Consider the following 13,300-nt stretch of genomic DNA (forward strand, 5'->3'; position numbering starts at 1 on the left):
TATCTCGAGAACTACGCATCTGATCAAAAAATATCATAGAACATAAAAAGTAGGAAACTTAATTCTCTACAAAAAAGGTCTCTTAACATTTTGCCATAGCTCGCTTCGTTTCCGAGATATTTGCAGATTTATCTCAAGGGAAGGGGCCTGACGGACATATTTCGCGATATTTCTTCTTCTTGTTGTTCTTCTTCTGCACAGCTAAGCTGGAAGTGGCATTTGCGGCTCGCACGAGTGCAGAGTTATCTCAAAGAAAGGGGCCACGGTGTTTCTGTATCTCTATTATGTTGGTGCGGCTTCGGAACTTTTAAATATCTTCATATATCTCGAGAACTACGCATCTGATCAAAAAATATCAGAGAACATAAAAAGTAGGAAACTTAATTCTCTACAAAAAAGGTCTCTTAACATTTTGCCATAGCTCGCTTGGTTTCCGAGATATTTGCAGATATATCTCAAGGGAAGGGGCCTGACGGACATATTTCAGGATATTTCTTCTTCTTGTTGTTCTTCTTCTGCACAGCTAAGCTGGAAGTGGCATTTGCAGCTCGCAATAGTGCAGAGGTATCTCAAAGAAAGGGGCCACGGTGTTTCTGTATCTCTATTATGTTGGTGCGGCTTCGAAACTTTTAAATATCTTGATATATCTCGAGAACTACGCATCTGATCAAAAAATATCATAGAACATAAAAAGTAGGAAACTTAATTCTCTACAAAAAAGGTCTCTCAACATTTTGCCATAGCTCGCTTCGTTTCCGAGATATTTGCAGATTTATCTCAAGGGAAGGGGCCTGACGGACATATTTCGAGATATTTCTTCTTCTTGTTGTTCTTCTTCTCCACAGCTAAGCTGGAAGTGGCATTTGCGGCTCGCACTAGTGCAGAGTTATCTCAAAGAAAGGGGCCACGGTGTTTCTGTATCTCTATTATGTTGGTGCGGCTTCGGAACTTTTAAATATCTCGATATATCTCGAAAACTACGCTTCTGATCAAAAAATATCATAGAACATAAATTGTAGGAAACAAAATTCTCTACAAAAAATGTCTCCTAACATTTTGCCATAGCTCGCTTCGTTTCCGAGATATTTGCAGATTCAGCTCAAAGGAACGGGCCTGACGGACATATTTCGAGATATTTCTTCTTCTTGTTGTTCTTCTTCTGCACAGCTAAGCTGGAAGTGGCATTTGCGGCTCGCACTAGTGCAGAGTTATCTCGAAGAAAGGGGCCACGGTGTTTCTGTATCTCTATTATGTTGGTGCGGCTTCGGAACTTTTAAATATCTCGATATATCTCGAAAACTACGCTTCTGATCAAAAAATATCATAGAACATAAAAAGTAGGACACTTAATTCTCTACAGAAAAGGTCTCTTAACATTTTGCCATAGCTCGCTTCGTTTCCGAGATATTTGCAGATTTATCTCAAGGGAAGGGGCCTGACGGACATATTTCGAGATATTTCTTCTTCTTGTTGTTCTCCTTCTGCACAGCTAAGCTGGAAGTGGCATTTGCAGCTCGCAATAGTGCAGAGTTATCTCAAAGAAGGAGGCCACGGTGTTTCTGTACCTCTATTATGTTGGTGCGGCTTCGGAACTTTTAAATATCTCGATATATCTCGAAAACTACGCTTTTGATCAAAAAATATCATACAAGATAACTTGTAGGAAACATAATTCTCTACAAAAAACGTCTCTTAACATTTTGCCATAGCTCGCATCGTTTCCGAGATATTTGCAGATTCAGCTCAAATCAACGGGCCTGACGGACATATTTCGAGATATTTCTTCTTCTTGTTGTTCTTCTTCTGCACAGCTAAGCTGGAAGTGGCATTTACAGCTCGCAGTAGTGCGGAGTTATCTCAAAGAAAGGGGCCACGGTGTTTCTGTATCTCTATTATGTTGGTGCGGCTTCGGAACTATTAAATATCTTGATATATCTCGAGAACTACGCATCTGATCAAAAAATATCATAGAACATAAAAAGTAGGCCACTTAATTCTCTACAAAAAAGGTCTCTTAACATTTTGCCATAGCTTGCTTCGTTTCCGAGATATTTGCAGATTTATCTCAAGGGAAGGGGCCTGACGGACATATTTCGAGATATTTCTTCTTCTTGTTGTTCTTCTTCTGCACAGCTAAGCTGGAAGTGGCATTTACAGCTCGCAATAGTGCAGAGTTATCTCAAGGAAAGGGGCCACGGTGTTTCTGTATCTCTATTATGTTGGTGCGGCTTCGGAACTTTTAAATATCTTGATATATCTCGAGAACTACGCATCTGATCAAAAAATATCATAGAACATAAAAAGTAGGAAACTTAATTCTCTACAAAAAAGGTCTCTTAACATTTTGCCATAGCTCGCTTCGTTTCCGAGATATTTGCAGATTTATCTCAAGGGAAGGGGCCTGACGGACATATTTCGAGATATTCCTTCTTCTTGTTGTTCTTCTTCTGCACAGCTAAGCTGGAAGTGGCATTTACAGCTCGCAATAGTGCAGAGTTATCTCAAAGAAAGGGGCCACGGTGTTTCTGTATCTCTATTATGTTGGTGCGGCTTCGGAACTTTTAAATATCTTGATATATCTCCAGAACTACGCATCTGATCAAAAAATATCATAGAACATAAAAAGTAGGAAACTTAATTCTCTACAAAAAAGGTCTCTTAACATTTTGCCATAGCTCCCTTCGTTTCCGAGATATTTGCTGATTTATCTCAAGGGAAGGGGCCTGACGGACATATTTCGAGATATTTCTTCTTCTTGTTGTTCTTCTTCTGCACAGCTAAGCTGGCAGTGGCATTTGCAGCTCGCAATAGTGCAGAGTTATCTCAAAGAAAGGGGCCACGGTGTTTCTGTATCTCTATTATGCTGGTGCGGCTTCGGAACTTTAAAATATCTTGATATATCTCGAGAACTACGCATCTCATCAAAAAATATCATAGAATATAAAAAGTAGGAAACTTAATTCTCTACAAAAAAGGTCTCTTAACATTTTGCCATAGCTCGCTTCGTTTCCGAGATATTTGCAGATTTATCTCAAGGGAAGGGGCCTGACGGACATATTTCGAGATATTTCTTCTTCTTGTTGTTCTTCTTCTGCACAGCTAAGCTGGAAGTGGCATTTGCAGCTCGCAATAGTGCAGAGTTATCTCAAAGAAAGGGGCCACGGTGTTTCTGTATCTCTATTATGCTGGTGCGGCTTCGGAACTTTTAAATATCTTGATATATCTCGAGAACTACGCATCTCATCAAAAAATATCATAGAATATAAAAAGTAGGAAACTTAATTCTCTACAAAAAAGGTCTCTTAACATTTTGCCATAGCTCGCTTTGTTTCCGAGATATTTGCAGATTTATCTCAAGGGAAGGGGCCTGACGGACATATTTCGAGATATTTCTTCTTCTTGTTGTTCTTCTTCTGCACAGCTAAGCTGGAAGTGGCATTTGCGGCTCGCACTAGTGCAGAGTTATCTCAAAGAAAGGGGCCACGGTGTTTCTGTATCTCTATTATGTTGGTGCGGCTTCGGAACTTTTAAATATCTCGATATATCTCGAAAACTACGCTTCTGATCAAAAAATATCATAGAACATAAATTGTAGGAAACAAAATTCTCTACAAAAAACGTCTCTTAACATTTTGCCATAGCTTGCTTCGTTTCCGAGATATTTGTAGATTCAGCTCAAAGGAACGGGCCTGACGGACATATTTCGAGATATTTCTTCTTCTTGTTGTTCTTCTTCTGCACAGCTAAGCTGGAAGTGGCATTTGCGGCTCGCACTAGTGCAGAGTTATCTCAAAGAAAGGGGCCACGGTGTTTCTGTATCTCTATTATGTTGGTGCGGCTTCGGAACTTTTAAATATCTCGATATATCTCGAAAACTACGCTTCTGATCAAAAAATATCATAGAATATAAAAAGTAGGAAACTTAATTCTCTACAAAAAAGGTCTCTTAACATTTTGCCATAGCTCGCTTCGTTTCCGAGATATTTGCAGATTTATCTCAAGGGAAGGGGCCTGACGGACATATTTCGCGATATTTCTTCTTCTTGTTGTTCTTCTTCTGCACAGCTAAGCTGGAAGTGGCATTTGCGGCTCGCACGAGTGCAGAGTTATCTCAAAGAAAGGGGCCACGGTGTTTCTGTATCTCTATTATGTTGGTGCGGCTTCGGAACTTTTAAATATCTTGATATATCTCGAGAACTACGCATCTGATCAAAAAATATCATAGAACATAAAAAGTAGGAAACTTAATTCTCTACAAATAAGGTCTCTTAACATTTTGCCATAGCTCGCTTCGTTTCCGAGATATTTGCAGATTTATCTCAAGGGAAGGGGCCTGACGGACATATTTCGAGATATTCCTTCTTCTTGTTGATCTTCTTCTGCACAGCTAAGCTGGAAGTGGCATTTACAGCTCGCAATAGTGCAGAGTTATCTCAAAGAAAGGGGCCACGGTGTTTCTGTATCTCTATTATGTTGGTGCGGCTTCGGAACTTTTAAATATCTTGATATATCTCGAGAACTACGCATCTCATCAAAAAATATCATAGAATATAAAAAGTAGGAAACTTAATTCTCTACAAAAAAGGTCTCTTAACATTTTGCCATAGCTCGCTTCGTTTCCGAGATATTTGCAGATTTATCTCAAGGGAAGGGGCCTGATGGACATATTTCGAGATATTTCTTCTTCTTGTTGTTCTTCTTCTGCACAGCTAAGCTGGAAGTGTCATTTGCGGCTCGCACTAGTGCAGAGTTATCTCAAAGAAAGGGGCCACGGTGTTTCTGTATCTCTATTATGTTGGTGCGGCTTCGGAACTTTTAAATATCTCGATATATCTCGAAAACTACGCTTCTGATCAAAAAATATCATAGAACATAACTTGTAGGAAACATAATTCTCTACAAAAAACGTCTCTTAACATTTTGCCATAGCTCGCTTCGTTTCCGAGATATTTGCAGATTCAGCTCAAAGGAACGGGCCTGACGGACATATTTCGAGATATTTCTTCTTCTTGTTGTTCTTCTTCTGCACAGCTAAGCTGGAAGTGGCATTTACAGCTCGCAATAGTGCGGAGTTATCTCAAAGAAAGGGGCCACGGTGTTTCTGTATCTCTATTATGTTGGTGCGGCTTCGGAACTATTAAATATCTTGATATATCTCGAGAACTACGCATCTGATCAAAAAATATCATAGAACATAAAAAGTAGGCCACTTAATTCTCTACAAAAAAGGTCTCTTAACATTTTGCCATAGCTCGCTTCGTTTCCGAGATATTTGCAGATTTATCTCAAGGGAAGGGGCCTGACGGACATATTTCGAGATATTTCTTCTTCTTGTTGTTCTTCTTCTGCACAGCTAAGCTGGAAGTGGCATTTGCGGCTCGCACGAGTGCAGAGTTATCTCAAAGAAAGGGGCCACGGTGTTTCTGTATCTCTATTATGTTGGTGCGGCTTCGGAACTTTTAAATATCTTGATATATCTCGAGAACTACGCATCTGATCAAAAAATATCATAGAACATAAAAAGTAGGAAACTTAATTCTCTACAAATAAGGTCTCTTAACATTTTGCCATAGCTCGCTTCGTTTCCGAGATATTTGCAGATTTATCTCAAGGGAAGGGGCCTGACGGACATATTTCGAGATATTCCTTCTTCTTGTTGATCTTCTTCTGCACAGCTAAGCTGGAAGTGGCATTTACAGCTCGCAATAGTGCAGAGTTATCTCAAAGAAAGGGGCCACGGTGTTTCTGTATCTCTATTATGTTGGTGCGGCTTCGGAACTTTTAAATATCTTGATATATCTCGAGAACTACGCATCTCATCAAAAAATATCATAGAATATAAAAAGTAGGAAACTTAATTCTCTACAAAAAAGGTCTCTCAACATTTTGCCATAGCTCGCTTCGTTTCCGAGATATTTGCAGATTTATCTCAAGGGAAGGGGCCTGATGGACATATTTCGAGATATTTCTTCTTCTTGTTGTTCTTCTTCTGCACAGCTAAGCTGGAAGTGTCATTTGCGGCTCGCACTAGTGCAGAGTTATCTCAAAGAAAGGGGCCACGGTGTTTCTGTATCTCTATTATGTTGGTGCGGCTTCGGAACTTTTAAATATCTCGATATATCTCGAAAACTACGCTTCTGATCAAAAAATATCATAGAACATAACTTGTAGGAAACATAATTCTCTACAAAAAACGTCTCTTAACATTTTGCCATAGCTCGCTTCGTTTCCGAGATATTTGCAGATTCAGCTCAAAGGAACGGGCCTGACGGACATATTTCGAGATATTTCTTCTTCTTGTTGTTCTTCTTCTGCACAGCTAAGCTGGAAGTGGCATTTACAGCTCGCAATAGTGCGGAGTTATCTCAAAGAAAGGGGCCACGGTGTTTCTGTATCTCTATTATGTTGGTGCGGCTTCGGAACTATTAAATATCTTGATATATCTCGAGAACTACGCATCTGATCAAAAAATATCATAGAACATAAAAAGTAGGCCACTTAATTCTCTACAAAAAAGGTCTCTTAACATTTTGCCATAGCTCGCTTCGTTTCCGAGATATTTGCAGATTTATCTCAAGGGAAGGGGCCTGACGGACATATTTCGAGATATTTCTTCTTCTTGTTGTTCTTCTTCTGCACAGCTAAGCTGGAAGTGGCATTTACAGCTCGCAATAGTGCAGAGTTATCTCAAGGAAAGGGGCCACGGTGTTTCTGTGTCTCTATTATGTTGGTGCGGCTTCGGAACTTTTAAATATCTTGATATATCTCGAGAACTACGCATCTGATCAAGAAATATCATAGAACATAAAAAGTAGGAAACTTAATTCTCTACAAAAAAGGTCTCTTAACATTTTGCCATCGCTCGCTTCGTTTCCGAGATATTTGCAGATTTATCTCAAGGGAAGGGGCCTGAGGGACATATTTCGCGATATTTCTTCTTCTTGTTGTTCTTCTTCTGCACAGCTAAGCTGGAAGTGGCATTTGCGGCTCGCACGAGTGCAGAGTTATCTCAAAGAAAGGGGCCACGGTGTTTCTGTATCTCTATTATGTTGGTGCGGCTTCGGAACTTTTAAATATCTTGATATATCTCCAGAACTACGCATCTGATCAAAAAATATCATAGAACATAAAAAGTAGGAAACTTAATTCTCTACAAAAAAGGTCTCTTAACATTTTGCCATAGCTCGCTTCGTTTCCGAGATATTTGCAGATTTATCTCAAGGGAAGGGGCCTGACGGACATATTTCGAGATATTTCTTCTTCTTGTTGTTCTTCTTCTGCACAGCTAAGCTGGAAGTGGCATTTGCGGCTCGCACTAGTGCAGAGTTATCTCAAAGAAAGGGGCCACGGTGTTTCTGTATCTCTATTATGTTGGTGCGGCTTCGGAACTTTTAAATATCTCGATATATCTCGAAAACTACGCTTCTGATCAAAAAATATCATAGAACATAAATTGTAGGAAACAAAATTCTCTACAAAAAACGTCTCTTAACATTTTGCCGTAGCTTGCTTCGTTTCCGAGATATTTGCAGATTCAGCTCAAAGGAACGGGCCTGACGGACATATTTCGAGATATTTCTTCTTCTTGTTGTTCTTCTTCTGCACAGCTAAGCTGGAAGTGGCATTTGCGGCTCGCACTAGTGCAGAGTTATCTCAAAGAAAGGGGCCACGGTGTTTCTGTATCTCTATTATGTTGGTGCGGCTTCGGAACTTTTAAATATCTCGATATATCTCGAAAACTACGCTTCTGATCAAAAAATATCATAGAACATAACTTGTAGGAAACATAATTCTCTACAAATAAGGTCTCTTAACATTTTGCCATAGCTCGCTTCGTTTCCGAGATATTTGCAGATTTATCTCAAGGGAAGGGGCCTGACGGACATATTTCGAGATATTTCTTCTTCTTGTTGTTCTTCTTCTGCACAGCTAAGCTGGAAGTGGCATTTGCAGCTCGCAATAGTGCAGAGTTATCTCAAAGAAAGGGGCCACGGTGTTTCTGTATCTCTATTATGCTGGTGCGGCTTCGGAACTTTTAAATATCTTGATATATCTCGAGAACTACGCATCTCATCAAAAAATATCATAGAATATAAAAAGTAGGAAACTTAATTCTCTACAAAAAAGGTCTCTTAACATTTTGCCATAGCTCGCTTCGTTTCCGAGATATTTGCAGATTTATCTCAAGGGAAGGGGCCTGATGGACATATTTCGAGATATTTCTTCTTCTTGTTGTTCTTCTTCTGCACAGCTAAGCTGGAAGTGTCATTTGCGGCTCGCACTAGTGCAGAGTTATCTCAAAGAAAGGGGCCACGGTGTTTCTGTATCTCTATTATGTTGGTGCGGCTTCGGAACTTTTAAATATCTCGATATATCTCGAAAACTACGCTTCTGATCAAAAAATATCATAGAACATAACTTGTAGGAAACATAATTCTCTACAAAAAACGTCTCTTAACATTTTGCCATAGCTCGCTTCGTTTCCGAGATATTTGCAGATTTATCTCAAGGGAAGGGGCCTGACGGACATATTTCGAGATATTTCATCTTCTTGTTGTTCTTCTTCTGCACAGCTAAGCTGGAAGTGGCATTTGCGGCTCGCACTAGTGCAGAGTTATCTCAAAGAAAGGGGCCACGGTGTTTCTGTATCTCTATTATGTTGGTGCGGCTTCGGAACTTTTAAATATCTCGATATATCTCGAAAACTACGCTTCTGATCAAAAAATATCATAGAACATAAATTGTAGGAAACAAAATTCTCTACAAAAAACGTCTCTTAACATTTTGCCATAGCTTGCTTCGTTTCCGAGATATTTGCAGATTCAGCTCAAAGGAACGGGCCTGACGGACATATTTCGAGATATTTCTTCTTCTTGTTGTTCTTCTTCTGCACAGCTAAGCTGGAAGTGGCATTTGCGGCTCGCACTAGTGCAGAGTTATCTCAAAGAAAGGGGCCACGGTGTTTCTGTATCTCTATTATGTTGGTGCGGCTTCGGAACTTTTAAATATCTCGATATATCTCGAAAACTACGCTTCTGATCAAAAAATATCATAGAACATAACTTGTAGGAAACATAATTCTCTACAAATAAGGTCTCTTAACATTTTGCCATAGCTCGCTTCGTTTCCGAGATATTTGCAGATTTATCTCAAGGGAAGGGGCCTGACGGACATATTTCGAGATATTTCTTCTTCTTGTTGTTCTTCTTCTGCACAGCTAAGCTGGAAGTGGCATTTGCAGCTCGCAATAGTGCAGAGTTATCTCAAAGAAAGGGGCCACGGTGTTTCTGTATCTCTATTATGCTGGTGCGGCTTCGGAACTTTTAAATATCTTGATATATCTCGAGAACTACGCATCTCATCAAAAAATATCATAGAATATAAAAAGTAGGAAACTTAATTCTCTACAAAAAAGGTCTCTTAACATTTTGCCATAGCTCGCTTCGTTTCCGAGATATTTGCAGATTTATCTCAAGGGAAGGGGCCTGATGGACATATTTCGAGATATTTCTTCTTCTTGTTGTTCTTCTTCTGCACAGCTAAGCTGGAAGTGTCATTTGCGGCTCGCACTAGTGCAGAGTTATCTCAAAGAAAGGGGCCACGGTGTTTCTGTATCTCTATTATGTTGGTGCGGCTTCGGAACTTTTAAATATCTCGATATATCTCGAAAACTACGCTTCTGATCAAAAAATATCATAGAACATAACTTGTAGGAAACATAATTCTCTACAAAAAACGTCTCTTAACATTTTGCCATAGCTCGCTTCGTTTCCGAGATATTTGCAGATTTATCTCAAGGGAAGGGGCCTGACGGACATATTTCGAGATATTTCTTCTTCTTGTTGTTCTTCTTCTGCACAGCTAAGCTGGAAGTGGCATTTACAGCTCGCAATAGTGCAGAGTTATCTCAAGGAAAGGGGCCACGGTGTTTCTGTGTCTCTATTATGTTGGTGCGGCTTCGGAACTTTTAAATATCTTGATATATCTCGAGAACTACGCATCTGATCAAAAAATATCATAGAACATAAAAAGTAGGAAACTTAATTCTCTACAAAAAAGGTCTCTTAACATTTTGCCATCGCTCGCTTCGTTTCCGAGATATTTGCAGATTTATCTCAAGGGAAGGGGCCTGACGGACATATTTCGCGATATTTCTTCTTCTTGTTGTTCTTCTTCTGCACAGCTAAGCTGGAAGTGGCATTTGCGGCTCGCACGAGTGCAGAGTTATCTCAAAGAAAGGGGCCACGGTGTTTCTGTATCTCTATTATGTTGGTGCGGCTTCGGAACTTTTAAATATCTTGATATATCTCCAGAACTACGCATCTGATCAAAAAATATCATAGAACATAAAAAGTAGGAAACTTAATTCTCTACAAAAAAGGTCTCTTAACATTTTGCCATAGCTCGCTTCGTTTCCGAGATATTTGCAGATTTATCTCAAGGGAAGGGGCCTGACGGACATATTTCGAGATATTTCTTCTTCTTGTTGTTCTTCTTCTGCACAGCTAAGCTGGAAGTGGCATTTGCAGCTCGCAATAGTGCAGAGTTATCTCAAAGAAAGGGGCCACGGTGTTTCTGTATCTCTATTATGCTGGTGCGGCTTCGGAACTTTTAAATATCTTGATATATCTCGAGAACTACGCATCTCATCAAAAAATATCATAGAACATAAAAAGTAGGAAACTTAATTCTCTACAAAAAAGGTCTCTCAACATTTTGCCATAGCTCGCTTCGTTTGCGAGATATTTGCAGATTTATCTCAAGGGAAGGGGCCTGACGGACATATTTCGAGATATTTCTTCTTCTTGTTGTTCTTCTTCTGCACAGCTAAGCTGGAAGTGGCATTTGCGGCTCGCACTAGTGCAGAGTTATCTCAAAGAAAGGGGCCACGGTGTTTCTGTATCTCTATTATGTTGGTGCGGCTTCGGAACTTTTAAATATCTCGATATATCTCGAAAACTACGCTTCTGATCAAAAAATATCATAGAACATAAATTGTAGGAAACAAAATTCTCTACAAAAAACGTCTCTTCACATTTTGCCATAGCTTGCTTCGTTTCCGAGATATTTGCAGATTCAGCTCAAAGGAACGGGCCTGACGGACATATTTCGAGATATTTCTTCTTCTTGTTGTTCTTCTTCTGCACAGCTAAGCTGGAAGTGGCATTTGCGGCTCGCACTAGTGCAGAGTTATCTCAAAGAAAGGGGCCACGGTGTTTCTGTATCTCTATTATGTTGGTGCGGCTTCGGAACTTTTAAATATCTCGATATATCTCGAAAACTACGCTTCTGATCAAAAAATATCATAGAACATAACTTGTAGGAAACATAATTCTCTACAAATAAGGTCTCTTAACATTTTGCCATAGCTCGCTTCGTTTCCGAGATATTTGCAGATTTATCTCAAGGGAAGGGGCCTGACGGACATATTTCGAGATATTTCTTCTTCTTGTTGTTCTTCTTCTGCACAGCTAAGCTGGAAGTGGCATTTGCAGCTCGCAATAGTGCAGAGTTATCTCAAAGAAAGGGGCCACGGTGTTTCTGTATCTCTATTATGCTGGTGCGGCTTCGGAACTTTTAAATATCTTGATATATCTCGAGAACTACGCATCTCATCAAAAAATATCATAGAATATAAAAAGTAGGAAACTTAATTCTCTACAAAAAAGGTCTCTTAACATTTTGCCATAGCTCGCTTCGTTTCCGAGATATTTGCAGATTTATCTCAAGGGAAGGGGCCTGATGGACATATTTCGAGATATTTCTTCTTCTTGTTGTTCTTCTTCTGCACAGCTAAGCTGGAAGTGTCATTTGCGGCTCGCACTAGTGCAGAGTTATCTCAAAGAAAGGGGCCACGGTGTTTCTGTATCTCTATTATGTTGGTGCGGCTTCGGAACTTTTAAATATCTCGATATATCTCGAAAACTACGCTTCTGATCAAAAAATATCATAGAACATAACTTGTAGGAAACATAATTCTCTACAAAAAACGTCTCTTAACATTTTGCCATAGCTCGCTTCGTTTCCGAGATATTTGCAGATTTATCTCAAGGGAAGGGGCCTGACGGACATATTTCGAGATATTTCTTCTTCTTGTTGTTCTTCTTCTGCACAGCTAAGCTGGAAGTGGCATTTACAGCTCGCAATAGTGCAGAGTTATCTCAAGGAAAGGGGCCACGGTGTTTCTGTGTCTCTATTATGTTGGTGCGGCTTCGGAACTTTTAAATATGTTGATATATCTCGAGAACTACGCATCTGATCAAAAAATATCATAGAACATAAAAAGTAGGAAACTTAATTCTCTACAAAAAAGGTCTCCTAACATTTTGCCATCGCTCGCTTCGTTTCCGAGATATTTGCAGATTTATCTCAAGGGAAGGGGCCTGACGGACATATTTCGCGATATTTCTTCTTCTTGTTGTTCTTCTTCTGCACAGCTAAGCTGGAAGTGGCATTTGCGGCTCGCACTAGTGCAGAGTTATCTCAAAGAAAGGGGCCACGGTGTTTCTGTATCTCTATTATGTTGGTGCGGCTTCGGAACTTTTAAATATCTCGATATATCTCGAAAACTACGCTTCTGATCAAAAAATATCATAGAACATAACTTGTAGGAAACATAATTCTCTACAAAAAACGTCTCTTAACATTTTGCCATAGCTCGCTTCGTTTCCGAGATATTTGCAGATTCAGCTCAAAGGAACGGGCCTGACGGACATATTTCGAGATATTTCTTCTTCTTGTTGTTCTTCTTCTGCACAGCTAAGCTGGAAGTGGCATTTACAGCTCGCAATAGTGCGGAGTTATCTCAAAGAAAGGGGCCACGGTGTTTCTGTATCTCTATTATGTTGGTGCGGCTTCGGAACTATTAAATATCTTGATATATCTCGAGAACTACGCATCTGATCAAAAAATATCATAGAACATAAAAAGTAGGCCACTTAATTCTCTACAAAAAAGGTCTCTTAACATTTTGCCATAGCTCGCTTCGTTTCCGAGATATTTGCAGATTTATCTCAAGGGAAGGGGCCTGACGGACATATTTCGAGATATTTCTTCTTCTTGTTGTTCTTCTTCTGCACAGCTAAGCTGGAAGTGGCATTTGCAGCTCGCAATGGTGCAGAGTTATCTCAAAGAAAGGGGCCACGGTGTTTCTGTATCTCTATTATGCTGGTGCGGCTTCGGAACTTTTAAATATCTTGATATATCTCGAGAACTACGCATCTCATCAAAAAATATCATAGAATATAAAAAGTAGGAAACTTAATTCTCTACAAAAAAGGTCTCTTAACATTTTGCCATA

Source organism: Osmia lignaria, unplaced genomic scaffold (genome assembly GCF_051020975.1).
Source record: "Osmia lignaria lignaria isolate PbOS001 unplaced genomic scaffold, iyOsmLign1 scaffold0016, whole genome shotgun sequence".
In the NCBI taxonomy this organism is placed as follows: Eukaryota; Metazoa; Arthropoda; class Insecta; order Hymenoptera; family Megachilidae; genus Osmia; species Osmia lignaria.